Below are 17,465 nucleotides of genomic sequence, written 5' to 3'. Positions count from 1 at the left end.
TGTCAAAACCGGCGGATCTCGGGTAGGGTGTCCCGATCTGTGCGTCTTAGGCTGATGGTAACAGGAGACAAGGGACACAATGTTTACCCAGGCTCGGGCCCTCTCGATGGAGGTAAAACCCTACTTCCTACTTGACTGATATTGATGATATGAGTAGTACAAGAGTTGATCTACCACGAGATCGTAGAGGCTAAACCCTAGAAGCTAGCCCATGATGATTATGATCGTGATCGTCCCTCTAAGGACCAAACTCTCCAGTTTATATAGACATCGGAGAGGGCTAGGGTTTACATGGAGTGGGTTACAAAGAAGGAAATATAATATCCGGATCGCCAAGCTTGTCTTCCACGCAAAGGAGAGTCCCATCCGGACACGGGACAGTGTCTTGAGTCTTGTATCTTCACGCTCCAACAGTCCTAACAAAGTATATAGTCCGGTAGTCCGGATAGCCCCTGAACCAGGCTTCAATGACGATGAGTCCGGCACGCAGTTTTGTCCTCTACATTGCAAGGAGGGTTCCATCTCCGAATACTCCAAAGTACCTGTTGCGACGAATAGTGTTCGGCTTCCCATCATTGTTGCACTCCTCGGCTTCTGTGCTTCAATAATGACCATCTCCACGTGTCGAGCGAATGCGAGGGGCCGAGGTATTTTTGCATTTGCCACCCCTGGTTCGGCAGGTTAACCGTCTATTTGAAGAGACGGGGATTCTCAGATACAAACCTCACCCTCCTTCCTCGAGCAAGCATCCAACAGAGCGCTCCGGAAAAACCATTCAAACATGGCCGGTTGCCGCATCTCTTCTTCTCGCTCTCCTCGCTCCAAGCCGGATGACTGGGAAGAGTGTTCAGTTCCTCACAGCCGTTTGATAGAGTTACAGACCCAAAGGTTTCTCCCACCGGTGTTCATGGTCCCCGTCCGGGCCGGAATAGCCACCTATAATGGCGGGGAGCAAGCGGAGGGATCTCCCAATCCATCCCCAGAGGAGCGAATATGCCTCATCCCGCATCTGCTAAAGGGCATCGGGTTTCCTATCCACCCATTTCTTCACGGGCTCCTGGAGTTCTAGGGCCTCCAGTTGCACAACTTCACCCCTGCCTCTATGCTGCATATAGCAGGATACGTTGCCCTTTGTGAGCTATTTCTAGGCTGCAAGGCTCACTTTGGGTTATGGAAGAAGTTATTCTGACTTGTCCCTCGCAACCAGGGAGAATTCCTATGTCAGGTGGGCGGAGCCGAAGTATGGCGCATCGCCAAGACCGGATACCTATCCGGTACTCCCAAGAAGGCACCGGATTACTGGCCTTCGGAGTGGTTTTATGTCGCCGATGTTCCACTTCGGATCCAGTCCGGACAGGTCTCACTAAGTTCGATAACGCTCTGCCGAAGGCACGTCGAAGCTGGCGCCCTCGGGGCCCTGAAGAGGAGGATACTAGAGAAATACACTTTCTGATGAGCAGGATAAAGTTACTGGCCAAATCCAGGCTGACGATAATCGAAGTTATGGCAATATTCATAATGTGGGGAGTGCAGCCACTTCAATATCCGGGGAAGCACATGTGGCACTACAACAGGGAAGATGATGCCACCCGCTGTGGCCGTAAAGGTCCGGACTCCCCCACTGCTCTGGCGAGGATACTGTCCGATTTGTATAAAGGAGAAGAAGAAGAATTCCTTCATATTAAACCTCGGGATGGGTTTTACATGTGCAACCCCCCAAGCTGGGTAAGTCGTCACTCTTTCCCCCACTTCACTTATTCTGGCGTTCTTCGCCAAGATTATTTACCTCGATATTTCCGATCAGGAACTAAGGAGGGTCGTAGAAGGAATCTCCAGCCCCTCCCCGCAGCCAGAGGACCCCGGCAGGGCCCTCGATCCAGGACCCGAAGAAGATCCGGATATTACCGTGGAGCTCGTCAACGGGATATTTTATCAGGCGAGCTGCGATGGCGCCTCAGTGGCTATTATCGCGGACTATCCCGGACTGCTACCTACATCACGTGTAAGCCAAGCCAAAAAAAACCTATCCTCCGAAGAGGACTCCTTTCTGATGCCATGCCTTACACCTGAAGTGTCGCGTTTTTGCAGAGACGACGGTCAAAGCGTGGGGCCGAGCCCCATCGGCAAAGGGTGTCCGGATCAGACAGGCTTAAGAGGAAGGCGGTTAGGGCCGAATCACCGCTATAGAGGTATGAGAGAAACCTGCTCTGTGATTATTGTATTTGAATTGTAACAGCGTCATTTGCATCCTGGCAGAAAGAGGAGTAGTCGGACTATATCCGGGGATTCTGCCAATCACGCCTCCACCAGCCGGATTCCAGAGCCGGCTTCGAGAGAGGAGGCGGACGCGGGGCCGATGACGCATTGTCCTCCGACAGAGGATGCAGATATGCTCTCCGCCACGAATTCCGAAGTAGAGAACACCATGAATCATCGACGCCGATGGGCCGTACTTCGCAACAACATATTTTTCGAAGAGGAATTTAATGCTTTCAATTCGGGAGACACATACATCTGAGTTGCTCAAGGTGGGCTTGCCCGAGCAACGGACCACTATACGAAAGATATACGGGTAAGAAAATTTGATAAGCATATATAGCAATAGCCCCTGAGACTTGAAACGGTTGGAACAACTATTTTAAGGATCAATTTATGCACAGGTCCTTGTAGATAAGAATGAGCAATTGTCTCGAGAGCTAGAGGAGTGCAAGACCCAGCTGAGGGCCACGATTGCCAAGTTAGAGGAATCCCAGAAGGCCTCATCTGGTAACCTTTGTCTCAATTGTATGAAGATGTACCAGCTAGTAAGTCGCTTGTATGATAAGTCTAACAGAAAATTCTGCAGACAATCCCGGGGTGAATCCGGAGGTCGTAAGAGATAACGAGTCGCATCTCCAAAGGCAGCGAAAAGCTGGCGAGCGTGTTTTTACGCAAGTTAGGCAGGAGAAGAACAATCTTCAAGATGCCAATGTCTGGCTGGATGTCGAATTAAAAGATGTTCGCGCTCAGCTGGCGGACTCCGTGAAGGAGAACAAAAGGCTTCGTCGTGGCATTTATGGTAACTGCCTAGACGAACTGTAATACAGCTCGGCGAGGAAGCATATTGAAAGAATTTTATTTGTAGGTATGTTAACGGGCCGCCCTGAGGAGGAGATGCCCGCATCTGCAGGCGATTTACTGCAAGACCTCTCACAACTGCACGAGCAAGCTCGCCAGGTGATGCAGGGCATTGCTCAGGACGTGTGGCCATCAGGGAGAACGGCGGCGCTTCCGATTGTGGAAGATGTCAACCTGCCGACAAGGTGCAAGAGAAGCCCGAGCTATGGTGAAGACACGCTACACCAAGCTGGACCCGAACCATATGGCCGAAGTCGGACCGGCGGGGCCAGATGGGCAAGAAATTCCCGTGAGTCTGGTGTATGACCAGGTAGCGTTAGCCGCAAAGTATTCGCAATAGGATTGTAAGCTAGATAGCTTGTTGGATGGTATGGAGGAGGAATATAGTCAGTCCAGGTGACTGTGTAATTCAATGGATGTAGGTAGTCCCTAGCCAGATTAAAATCATTTGTCATGGCGGACCTTTTCGCTTCAGCCCCCGGATCTGACAGTCTGGGGTGTATCCGAATACCCGCTCAGTTGTACAAAACTGGGGTATGCATGGAAACCAGATGTAGGGGTCATAAGTGCTTGAACAGACAAGTACCCAACTAGTTATGTTATATTACATGGATAGTAAGAAATATCTTCCAGCGAGAATAGTTACGTTAGGGGTTCCTTTCCCTGGGTACGCATGCGATGATGCACAGGTCCGGACTGCGAACAAGGATGCAGGATACGAAACTTTTGGGGATTTTCGTTGTAATAAGCAAAAAACATCTTTGATTCACCGACCAAATATTCCCTTAAGAACGCTACATTTCGGCTTCACCCAGTCTAAGGTACACATCCGGCTGAACCGGCAGTAACAATCGCAGAGGTGCTCCGCTTATGCCCTAGCCGAATTAACGGGACAAGAGCGAGGCAACCCAGCATGGCCACATCTTAAGTCATATCGATGCATATAATGGTGAAGAAAAGGCAGATATGGAAAAAGAACGCATATGTGATGGGCAAAAAGTCATTAAAGTAATTATATTTAGCTTCCATATAGGAAGCCCCCAGGTATTGCTTACACACATAGTGCGGCCGGAGTGATCCGGGCATCCGCACTGTATTAAATACTTTGTGTGGAGAGGAAAAAGGTCGAGAAAGGAAAAAGGAGGGAACGTAATTAAAAAGTAGGGGGTAAGGAGATGAACACTAAGTTCGGCACTAGGCATAGAATCTCCGGAGTCTAGCCGCATTCTATGGGTTCGGCTCGAGTCTGTTAGCGGATGCATTACGTAAGCGGTACGCTCCTCCGGTCAGAACTTTATCAATGACGAAGGGACCTTCCCACTTATGTTTGAGCTTGGCATTCTTCTTCTCCAGTAGGCGTAGAACGAGTTCGCCAACATTATATGTTTTGGCCCACACTTCTCTGCTTTGGTACCATCGAGCCTGCTGCTGATAGAATGCGGAACGGGCTTTTACGACGTCGCGCTCCTCCTCCAGGGCATCTAAGTTATCCTGTCCATCTAACTCGGCTTCTTTCTCTTCATACATGCGCACGCGAGGCGAATCATGTATTATGTCGTAGGGTAGTACTGCTTCTGTGCCGTACACCATAAAAAATCATGTGTATCCGGTGGTGCGATTTGGCGTGGTCCGCAGCCCCTAGAGTACGGAGTCGAGCTCCTGGACCCAGTGCATGTCCGATTCTGTAAAGGATCGCACTAGTCTGGGTTTGATGCCGCTCATAATGAGACCGTTTGCATGTTCAACCTGGCCGTTTGTTTGGGGATGGTAGACGGAGGCGTAATTGAGTTTAGTGCCCATGTTGCTGCACCAGGTTTTCACTTTGTCGGTTGTGAAGTTTAAGCCATTATCTGTGATGATGCTGTGGGGGACGCCTTATCGGTGTACGACCCCGGATATGAAGTCTATCACTGGTCCAGATTCGGTCGTTTTGACTGGTTTGGCCTCTATCCATTTGGTGAACTTGTCTACCATGACCAATAAGTATTTTTTCTTGTGGCTCCCCCCCTTTAGGGGTCCGACCATATCCAGCCCCCAGACCGCGAAGGGCCAAGTGATGGGGATTGTTTGGAGAGCAGTAGGGGCATATGACTCTGATTGGCGAAGAGCTGGCAACCGATGCAATGTTGGACAAGGTCCTGTGCGTCTGGTCGGGCTATTGGCCAATAAAAGCCTGTACGAAAGGCCTTGCTAACAAGCACCTGGGCCGTGGCGTGGTGCCCGCCGAGTCCGGCATGGATTTCAGCCAATAGCTGCCGCCCTTCCTCTTCGGAGATGCATCTTTGGAGCAATTCGGTCGCACTCTTCTTATAGAGTTCTCCCTCATGTACTTTGTAGGCCTTGGAACGGCACACAATACAACATGCTTCATTTTGGTCCTCGGGGAGCTCCTACCTATTTAGGTAGGCCAAGAAAGGCTCAGTCCACGGGGCGGTTACAGCCATGATTTCATGGGCCAAAGGTGTTATTTTGGTGGCGGAGCCTCTGATTACGTATGATGGTTCGGAATCTGGGGGTGTGTTCGGATCCGTGCTAGTGTTGCCGGACTCCCCTTCCCATACCACGGATGGCTTGAACAGCCTTTCCAGGAATATGTTAGGTGGGACAGGGTCGCGTTTAGCGCCGATGCGGGCGAGGATATCTGCCGCTTGATTGTTTTCTCGAGCCACATGGTGGAATTCGAGCCCCTCTAACCGAGTTGACACTTTGAGGACGTCATTACAGTAGGCCGCCATTTTCAGATCCTTGGCATCAAAGTCTCCGTTTTTTTGTGATATTGCGAGGTTTGAATCCCTGCGTACCTCCAGGCATTGAATGCCCGTGGAGACTGCCATCCGAAGACCGTGCAACAAAGCCTCGTATTCGGTTGCGTTGTTGGAGTCTGTGTATAATATTTGGAGTACATATTGGACCGTGTCTTTGGTGGGATACGTCAGGACTAGACCTGCTCCCAATCTGGCCAGCATTTTAGAGCCGTCGAAGTGCATGATCCAGTTAGAGTACACGCCGTACTCTTTAGGGAGTTCGACTTCTGTCCATTCGGCGACAAAGTCAGCCAGTACTTGTGACTTCATGGCCCGCTGTGGCTTGTATGTTATGTCGAACGGAAGGAGCTCAATGGCCCATTTGGCAATCCGGCTCGTAGTGTCGCGGTTATTTCTTATGTCATTGAGTGGTACTTCGGAGGCCACCGTAATCGAACACTCTTGAAAGTAGTGTTGTAGCTTCCGGGATGCCATGAAGACCGCGTATGCTATCTTTTGATAGTGTGGGTATCGCATTGGCATGGGGTGAGGACCGTGGACACGTATCCGTCACTGCGCTTACAACTTGATGTGTTGTATCTATGTATAATAGCATAGGTTCGCCTGTATTTGGCGCTGTTAGGACTGGATTACTGGCTAGTAAGGTTTTTATTTCTTCCAGTCTGGCCAGGGCCGCATCCGTCCACACGAAGTGTTCGGTGCACCGAAGAAGGCGGTAAAGAGGTAATGCCTTTTCTCCTAACCTGGAGATAAAGCGGCTTAAAGCAGCCACACATCCACCTAGTTTCTGGATGTGCTTGAGGTCTGTTGGTATAGCCAACTGCGACAGAGCTCGGATTTTTGCCGGATTCGCTTCAATTCCTCTATTGGAAACAATGAAGCTAAGCAGTTTCCCAGAGGGGACGCCGAAAACACATTTTTCAGGGTCCAGCTTGATGTCGTATGTTCGGAGGTTATCGAATGTGAGCCTCAAGTCGTCTATTAGGGTTTCAACATGTCTTGTTTTTATGACCACATCGTCCACATATGCCTCCGGTGTTTTGCTGATTTGCTTTCCCAGGCATGTTTGAGTCATGCGTTGGTAGGTTGCGCCGGCATTTTTAAGCCTGAAAGGCATTGTGTTGAAGCAGAAAGGACCGTATGGTGTTATGAAAGCTGATGCAGCTTGGTTGGACTCTGCCATCTTTATCTGATGGTATCCAAAGTATGCATTGAGGAAACACAACGAGTCATGTCCTGCTATGGCGTCGATGATTTGGTTGATGCGAGGGAGGGGCAAGTGATCCTTGGGGTAAGCCCTGTTGAGGACTTTGAAGTCGACGCATAGGCGCCAGGATTTCTCCTTCTTCAGTACCATTACCAGATTTGCCAGCCAATCCGGATGCTTGATATCTCTGATGAATCCGGCCTCGAGTAGCTTGGCTAGCTCCTCCCCCATGGCTTGTCGTTTGGGCTTTGAAAACCGCCTTAGAGTCTGCTTGACAGGCTTGTATCCTTTTAGTATATTGAGGTTGTGTTCAGCCAGTCTGCGTGGGATGCCCGGCATGTCCGAGGGGTGCCAGGCGAAAATGTCCCAATTCTCCCATAGGAAGTCTCATAGTGCAGCGTCCATTGTGGGGTTCAACTGTGTCCCGATGGAAGCTGTCTTCGTGGGGTCCATTGGATGGACCTGGAATTTGACTATCTTGTCTGTGGGTTTAAATGAGGTGGACTTGGGTCGCTTGTCAAGTATCCCGTCGTCCTTGTCCATGGTGGCATGCAGCGTTGTTAGTTCTTCGGCTGCTAGGGCTTCGGATAATGCTTCTAGGGCTAGTGCTGCGGTTTTGTTTTCGACGTGAAGTGCGACGTCCGGATCACTGGCTAGAGTGATGATTCCATTGGGTCCTGGCATTTTAAGCTTCATGTACCCGTAATGGGGTATAGCTTGAAACCTTGTAAACGCATCCCGCCCTAAAAGGGCGTGGTATCCGCTGCTGAAAGGAGCCACTTGGAATGTGATTTCTTCGGACCTGTAATTCTCCGGGGTGCCGAATACCACATCGAGTGTGATTTTTCCCGCACACCGCGCTTCCCGACTAGGGATGATTCCCCTGAAGGTTTTGCCGCTTTGCTCAATGTGGCTTTTATCAATTTCCGTCTTGCTGAGTGTTTCTTCGTAGATTAAGTTTAATCCGCTTCCGCCGTCCATGAGTACTTTAGTGAGCCGGAAGCCGTCTACGATTGGGCTAAGGAGCAAAGCGGCTGGTGCCCGGACTGTTTGGAATTGAGGTTCATCACTGGCACTGAAAGTTATAGCAAAGTCATTCCACTGATTTATTTTTGCCACATGGCAGATTTCAGCGGAGCTTCGATGAGCTCGCTTGCTCCTATTGTTTGAGGCGAAAGTGTCGAAGACTGTTAGTACCGTATTGTCTTCTTTGGCGGGATGTTGTTCTGCTGTACGGCTTACAAGAAGACCCTCGCCACTTTTTGCTACCTGCCGGAGTATCCAACATGCTCTAAGGCTATGTGTTAGTGTAGTGTCCGACGTGCTGTGGAGTTTACATGGCCCATTGAGCCATTCTTCCAATACGGTTCCACGCCCCGGGGTGGGCTTTGGTTTCTTGAGGATTGGATTGTCTGACTTACGAGAGTTCTCCCGTTTAGCGCGGACAAAGGTTTTAGTGAGAGCCGAACTATCCCAAAATTATGCTTGGGTTTTCCAGGCGCTTTCCATCGCACAGTACTTCTGTACTATGGTTTTCAAGTCAGCAAAGTGTACTATGTCACGGCGACTTATAACATTAAGGATTCCTTTGTTCGTGCAGTTTTTGCAGAAAAGTGAGGCTGCGTCCTCCTCACGACTGTTAACCTTGTTTAGCACAAGGAGGAATCTGGCCCAGTAGTGATGTACTATCTCTTGGGGCTCTTGTCTGATATGGGAGAGAGGGTTTAAGTACGGGCGGGTGGGTGTAGCTGAATATGGATTCTGGTCCGATCTAACGCCCTGAGGCAGGGGAGCTTCCGGGCTTGACAACTCGGGATCCGGGGTGCTTCCCAATTTCTCTGGCCCAATACCCAATTCTAAGTCCGGGGTTTGGGTCGTGTCTTCCCCTGAGCGGGTGTCCGGCTCTGGGAGCTCGGTGATCCAGACATAACTCGTCCTCAGAATAGAGGGGTGATCCGTATGTGGCTCCTCTACCACCGCTATCTCGTGGGTGACCGGCGGGGATTTAATATCCCTTTGGTCGGGTTTAAGCCCGATCCGGTCATAGTCTGTGGCGACTCCCAAAGTAGCGATGTGATCCAAGAGCTCATTAAGGGAGGAGAGCTCCATTGGATCCATCTGTTTGGCGACTTCCGAATTGACGTGGAGGCTATGCATGATGACCCGAGAGGTCATCACCGGTGCGAAAGCCGATGGGGCAACCATGGCGAAGCCGCCTAGTCGGAGAGTTTGGTCTACAACCAGCGATCCCCCAGAGGTGATGTTGTCCTTGACAACGAGACGGGCCATCGAGCCTTGCAGCGACGACACAGAGGAACTCTCAATGAAAGCACCAATATTGGTGTCAAAACCGGTGGATCTCGGGTAGGGGGTCCCGATCTGTGCGTCTTAGGCTGATGGTAATAGGAGACAAGGGACACAATGTTTACCCAGGTTTGGGCCCTCTCGATGGAGGTAAAACCCTACTTCCTGTTTGATTGATATTGATGATATGAGTAGTACAAGAGTTGATCTACCACGAGATCGTAGAGGCTAAACCCTAGAAGCTAGCCCATGATGATTATGATCGTGATCGTCCCTCTAAGGACCAAACTCTCTAGTTTATATAGACACAGGAGAGGGCTAGGGTTTACATGGAGTCGGTTACAAAGAAGGAAATATAATATCCGGATCGCCAAGCTTGTCTTCCACACAAAGGAGAGTCCCATCCGGACACGGGACGGAGTCTTGAGTCTTGTATCTTCACGCTCCAACAGTCCGGACAAAGTATATAGTCCGGCAGTCTGGATACCCCCTAATCCAGGACTCCCTCACCCACGGATAAGGGCCCAGGTCAAAAGTAGGTCACACCATGAGTCAACAGTAATAAGAATAATGTGTTTAATAACAACGAGATGAGTTGGTTGTGATCCTCGTAAGAATCACGGGCCATGTGTTGGTCGGGTTGTGATCGCTATAAGGAGCACAGGACAAGTGTTGGTCGGGTTGTGATCGCCGTAAGGATCACAGGCCAAGTGTTGGTCAGGTCGTGATCGCCGTAAGGATCACAATGGTATCAAGGATACCGAGTTGTTGGATATTCGTGATGTTGTATGAGAATCGTGGGTAAAGACCAAGCTCCTTGTGGTCATTTAATGATTACTACGGTATTGTTTATACCAAGCTTGATTTGATCCTGAGATGATCGTGTGATGTCCGAGGTTGGTAAGTGATGCATGAGTTTGTTACGAGGTAACCCGAGCTGAATAAGTGCTGCATGTAGTGTCATCATGTTGCATGCTAGTATTGTCGGATTAATATGTTCATGTTGTGATAGTTGTATCATGTTTATGTTGGTCATGCCATGTTATTCTGATGATATCATAATAATCCATGCGTAACCTGTAATTGCCATGCTGTTGTTTGTCTTGAATGCTTCTGGTTATTGTGAGCTTGCAAGTACATTCAATGTACTGACCTGGCGTGTCATGCCAGCATGCAGGTCATTCCAGATTTGATTGCTTGCTTGTCATGGTTTCCGTTCGTGCGAGATAGGATAAGCGTTCTAGCCAGAGTCCCTGCGGAGTGGAGTTCACCACCGCCGCCGTTGTTTCGCTGCTAGAGTTATTCCGCTGCTTCGAGTTGTTTCTGCTGCTTGCATAGAGCAACTGAGGATGGCGTAGTGTCGCCGTACCAATGTTATTCATTGTAATGTGGGAGACCTTGTATTCATATTCGTGCAATAATAGAAAGCTGATTTGTTCTATGCTAAGCAATGCCATATTCCAAAAGACTTCTCCTCGATCTCTGGGCTGGAATACGGGGCGTTCCAGTTTCTTTGAGCCGGGGCGCCACAGCGCTTGGTATCAGAGCAGGTCTGGCTGTAGGATGCCCTAGACCGCGCGAACGTTAGAAATCGGTAGTATAGAGTCTTGCTTGATGATTGCATTTGGTTGATGCACTTGTGTGTTGCATAGCATGCATATAGATTATTATTATTTTACTAACGGTTCATCTGATGAGTGTAACTGGCATCGGTTCAGATCCACTATAGCTCAACCTTTGCATTTCCCCAGTCCCTTTATCTTTCGGTGTTTGGTGTCATTTCTGTCCCAACAGAGTGATGCCAAGTGATCCCGACACTGTTTGCAAAAAAGGTGCTCAGGCATCGCACCGATGTTTTTCCTTCAGTCCCGCATATCGTTTCGGTGATGGACATGTTCCTATTCCAGATCGTTCTTTTATTTTGTTGTGTTGGCAACCCTTAATGATCTTAGTTATCAATAAAGGGCGATGTATGCAACCTCAACTTTTCCCCACTATCCTATTTCTTGGACGAGTACGGATCTTTTTCCGTCCGCTTGATAATAATGTGGTTGCGACCTTCGTGTCCCACTACATGATTACCGAGTACATCCTTACCTCCGAGCTAGTTCAGGTTGCCACCTAGCTAAGCTAGCACTAGGTGTAGCTCGTGCACATCGTGACAGCATGTTAGATCGTAGAACCGGAGTTTCCGCGAGATTTGTGTGCTTAGGTGTACATGCATATTATTGTGTGAGTAGCAGTAATATATGATGATTGCTTGATTAATTTTATTAGTAGTATGCTTGTGTGCTTTTGTTTTAGTCGTTTTTGTTGTTCCTTTCTTTGGGCCTTCGGTCTTACAAATTTTCCCCTATTAAAGTTGCTCGTCAGCCGACACTGGACCCGGAGAGTCAACAAGAAGTGCATATATTTGGAAACCCAGCTAAACAGAATGGAATTATCAGCTGACTGAAGTGAAATTGGGAATATCTTGTCTGGATGCAAAAGGAATCATGGATGATCCGTCAGTATCAAGTTTGCATTGGCATGCACTCCTCACAACAAAATGATTAAATGAGCAAGAACATAAATTGTGTGAAAGGTTGACAGAAGATTATCAAAGGTATGGCTCAGATACAAGTTTAATTTTTCATTGAGGATGATTTTGACGCATGATATACCCGGAAGCAAGTGAAAATACGGCATATACTCAGAAAGGAGGATAGTCCTGCAAAACCCCGTTTCATGCAAGAAATCAATAACAAAAATATTCAGATGGTTATATATGTGGAAATCGGTCCGCATGTCACAATAAGAAGCTTCTGGTGTAAGCAACTTAGTTTTCTCTCGCAAGATACCAGAGAAGTTTCCAAGGCAAGATTCATCTATCTTTGTTAGTACGATACATGGATGACTTCTCGCACAAGGTACTCTGCCTTCTTCAGTAAGCAACCGCAAAAGCTTCCAGCATAAGGTACTGAGTCTTTCTCCAGCAAAGTCTTTAAGGGGTAAGCTTCTGAAGCACGATACCCAGTCTTCTTTAGCAAGTTGTCCAATTAAAGTTTCGAGCACAAGCCAGCAAATATTCCTCAGTAAGACATTGGTACAAGGTAGTATGCTGTGAATTGACAGCATATGGCAGTGAATCCCAAGAATCAGATCCGCAACATTTTTGTCAGAATCAAGACTCAGTCAGAATACACGGCTGTCTCGGAATCAGGTCCTCATATATATATGCGGTGAGCATACCATCAAGATCTTACAAGTCACCCGGGTGAGGATCTAACAACCATGTGAGGATGGTTACGAGAATAAAGCCGGTATATACCATAGTGTGACAAAGGATTCTGAGGATTGACGACATCAATAAGATCCATACTGGTGAACTGGAAAATGATCCTGATGAGCCCTTGTCCCCTTTTTCTCCAATGACGGCACCACGCCTGTGACCTGAGCTGTTTCTAGCTATCCGGGGTGGATGCCGATTTCTTTCTCTCTTCAACGACTGTCATGAGTCTGAGCTGCTTTTCAGCCGTCTCTACAGTTGTTGAGTTTCTTTTTGTGACTGTATCCCTATAGCTGCTTTTTGGCTATTTTAGGGAGCTGCCACCTTCTTCTTATCGACCCAGTCTCATGCTCTGAGCTGTTTTTCGGCCATCTTGAGCCGTGGTTGAGTTATTTCAGTAATGTCCCAGATCTGAGTGGTAAAGACCGTTCTGGTGGCTACTGATTTATTTGCCGATTTCTTGCAAGGGTTTCGGATGATCATTTCCCAACGATCAGAACTTGAGAGGTGTTGAACCTGCCATTTGATGGGTTACCTTATCAGAAAAATGAGGGTAAACTACAATTGCCGGAAAATTGCACCGACAGTACCTATGGTCATACGAAGAAGCAATATGGCCCAGCTCTTCCAGCCAAAGATCCAGACCAAGAAAACAATAATGAAGGAGCAAGACCAGTATTGTACACGACCCCCATGGTGTAGATCCCCCGGATAGTTTAAGTGAGTATTGATCCACATGGATATGCCTACAACATTAGTAATCGACATGAGGAATAACAACCTGGAAGCGTGAGTCCTCACTTATATGAATCATCATGGATAGCCTGTCGTGAACAAAAATTTTCCGTCAAAATCATCGTTAGTCAAGTCTGCAGATATTATCATACAAGCCAAACCCTTTATGCTGGCCGCGACAGGAGACAATCAAATATTTGGTACGGATCCGATACTCACGACAATAGAACCAGTTAAGATGATTCAGAAACTTCTGCGATGAGTCAGAATCTGTCAAGAAACGGTTATGTTTTAACACACTGTTTGGAACCCAAAGGACCTGCATTTAGTGGAGAAACCCAATGAAATGAGTCAACCTCTGCAGAGTACTAACCTCTGCAGAGTACTAACCTCTGCAGAGTGTATATTAAATCTATCGATAGTCGTGCCCGCGGATAAGGGCCCAGGTCGAAAGTAGGTCACACCATGAGTCAACAGTAATAAGAATAATGTGTTTAATAACGATGAGATGAGTTGTTTGTGATCGTCGTAAGGATCATGGGCCAAAGTGTTGATCGGGTTGTGATCGCCATAAGGATCACAGGCCACGTGTTGGTCGGATTGTGATCACCGTAAGGATCACAGGCCAAGTGTTGGTCGGGTGGTGATCACCCTAAGGATCACAATGGTATCGAGGATACCGAGTTGTTGGATATTTGTGATGTTGTACGAGAATCGTGGGTAAAGACCAAGCTCCTTGTGGTCATTTAATGATTACTACGGTATTGTTTATACCAAGCTTGATTTGATCCTGAGAAGCCCTCTTGCCCTCCCTTTGCCGCCATGGCCGCCGCCTCGGCCTCGGCTAAATTAGCCCGAGGCAAGCCCTCCTCCACCTCTGGCCACCACCATCGCTTTCCCCACACTCCGGCGAGTCTCCCGTGCCCTTTCCCCCATCACCGGAGCCACTCCAGGGCCATTCCCATCGACCAGCCGCCGCCTCTGGAGTCCCCGTCGCCGCAGCCTCCCCTCCGCTCCACTTCTCCCCAGCCCTAGATCTCCCTCTGGATGGGCGCGGTGCAGCCGCCCGAGCCCGCCGGTGCCCTCTCCCTGGCTGGAGATGGCCGGAGCTGCCGTGCCCACCGCTGGCAGTGCCACTGCCTCGCCCCTCTGTTCTTCGCGTTGGGAGGAGGAAGAAGTAGCGAGGAGAGAGAGGGAGGAGAGCGTTGACCAGCAGCGTGGGTCCCACGGGCCCCGCGCGTCAGCCACACAAGCCGGCCCCGCCTCTGTCCCTTTTGACCGGCCGTTGCCACGTCAGTGTAAGTGGAGACATAATCCTCAAAATATGCTTTCACTTTTTCTGTTCAGGCCCCCGGTTGAAAATATTTTCATTACAGATGGGTCCATGGCAGAAAAACTTCCATATCTTTTTAACCGTAACTCCGTTTGAGGTGAATCCAAAGCCTACTTCTTCATTTCGTCGAGCCCGCTCTGTTGGTCATGTTTTCACTATGGTTTGACACTGTGAAAATTACCTTTATGCCCTTGCCCTTATTCAGCCCCCTCCAAGAGAGAACATTTTCCGGCGTTTCGTTTCGAGGCTTCACCGCACTTCTCCCCGGTGCCTTCTTCATCCCCAGGCAAGCCACAATACCCACTTGCATGATAGTCATGCAGTAGCCATGGTTTTCAACTTGAATATTTAATAAATGTTTGCTTGTTGAAAAGATGGTTATCGTTGTTCCGGTGATGTTCAGATTTGCATGTTCACTTTTGTGCTATGTTGTTTTGTACTCTGTGATCATGTTATACCTGCTAGTATTTCCTTTCATATGTTTATGATTGCGAGTGGTACATGTTGATGTTGGTGATGGTCATACTAGTCAGTATGCCATGCTCAGTGGATATGATTTATTGTTGATATGGTCACGGTCATGCTAGTCAGTATGCCATGCTCAGTGGATATGATTTATTGTTGATATGGTGGATATTTATGTGATACCCTCATGATGATGTTGATATCATGTTCATGCATTTTATCATGGCTCAGCAAATTTTCATTCAAGTTAACCAGATTAAATTGAACTTGAACAACTGTGGCTGAGTCATGGTGCCGCTGAAGCGATGCTGACTAGTGCAACCACGCTTACCGGTATGGGACGGTCCTAACTAGGTCTATTGTTGTGCCTCTCTCCAGTGCCTCCAACAAGGGAAGGTTATGGGCGCGCACTACCCTGATCAGGTAGGTGGACATAAGCCTTGTTGCCCGTAGTTGTTATAGCCGGCGGATCCCCGTGTGGGATCGTTTATGTTTTGGCCATGATAGTGGTCGTTGTGTCTGGAGGTAGACACGGGGCCACCCATGACAGCATAGAGGGGAGTGAGTCGGAGTGGCCGGGAGAGTGTCATGGTAGTAGATCGGTTTTGTCGGAACACCGTTGGTCCACCCGAATGGGAGTGCGAGGCCATGGGTTCCGTAGTGTGGGTACAGTGTACTAACCTCTGCAGAGCGTATATTAAATCTATCGATAGCCGCGCCCGCGGATAAGGGCCCAGGTCAAAAGTAGGTCACACCATGACTCAACAGTAATAAGAATAATGTGTTTAATAACGATGAGATGAGTTGTTTGTGATCATCGTGAGGATCATGGGCCAAGTGCTGATCGGGTTATGATCGCCGTAAGGATCACTGGCCACGTGTTGGTCGGATTGTGATCGCCGTAAGGATCACAGGCCAAGTGTTTGTCTGGTGGTGTTCACCGCAAGGATCACAATGGTATCGAGGATACCAAGTTGTTGGATATTCGTGATGTTGTACGAGAATCGTGGGTAAAGACCAAGCTCCTTGTGGTCATTTAATGATTACGACGGTATTGTTTATACCAACCTTGATTTGATCCTGAGATGATCCACGATTACTATGACGATAATTGTGACAAAACCACATATCATCATAGATGTGGTGGGATCCTACTTCTATGACAAAAAATCATGACAGAAAATGGGTTTTTCGTCCTGCGCGGGCAAGGGATGCACCTGCATGGCATTCTTTGGGCCATCCATGACAGAAAAATTGTGGTAGAAGCGAGGGTGAGGAAAATATTAGGGAGTTCCCGGTTACGGTGGGTGGTGGCGGCTGAGTGATGCACGGAGGTTTGTGTGTTCCTCTCGTACACGTACGCGCGTGTGTGTGAGACGTTGGGCTCTAACTAAACCCGAGCGAGGCGTTCGCTTACTGAACCCGAGCTATTGCACTAGCTATGTTGCTGAACCCGAGCTATCGATCCCTTGGCTGTTAACTGAACATGAGCAATTCCTTTGCTACTGCTGCTAACTGAAGCCAATCGAACATGCTGCCTCTTGATAAACAGTGACCGTTGTGGGGGGTTTGGTTCAACATTTCCCGGTGGGGGTTGGATGAATGGGACCCCGTGGTAGTAGAGGCCGTTGCCGCTGGATGAATAGGACCCCGATCGAGGAGGTGGGGGTGGATGAACAGGACCTCGTGGAGGGTTGGTTGAGCAGTAGCCAGTGGAGGCTGGTGAACAGGACCCCATGGAGGGCTGGTTGAATAGTAGCCGGTGGAGGCTGGATGAATAGTAGCCTGTGGATGAACAATAGCTGGTGGAGGCTAGAGAAAGTTGACGGTGGATGAATAGTACACTACTGGAATCAGGATCTTTGCCGTCAGCCAACCAAAGAAGGTCTTTGCCATCAGCTAATAGAAACCTGATGGCAAAGAAAGAGCTGACGGCAAAGAGAGTGTTCGCTGTCAGCCACATCTTTGTCGTCCGCTAGGTGACGGCATAGATGTTTTGTCATCTGCTAGAGACAGCAAAGAGGGACGGTGGCCCACTAACGAGTACCACCTAACGGCCACTTTCTTTGCCGTCTTCTAGCGGACGACACAGATTCTTAGCCGTCCGCAAGCAGAGGGCAAAGAGAACGGCAGCTAATGACTACGTACAGCCCACCCTACACCTCCCACTCTCTCCATCTCTCTTTCTCACTTACTCCACTGTGCCTGACCCACACCTCAACCGCTTTCGCCGCTCCTGACCACCACTGCCCTAGCCGGCCCTGACCCCCC

Source organism: Triticum dicoccoides, chromosome 2B (assembly GCF_002162155.2).
Source record: "Triticum dicoccoides isolate Atlit2015 ecotype Zavitan chromosome 2B, WEW_v2.0, whole genome shotgun sequence".
NCBI classification, from domain to species: domain Eukaryota; kingdom Viridiplantae; phylum Streptophyta; class Magnoliopsida; order Poales; family Poaceae; genus Triticum; species Triticum dicoccoides.
This window is presented reverse-complemented; position numbering follows the sequence as displayed.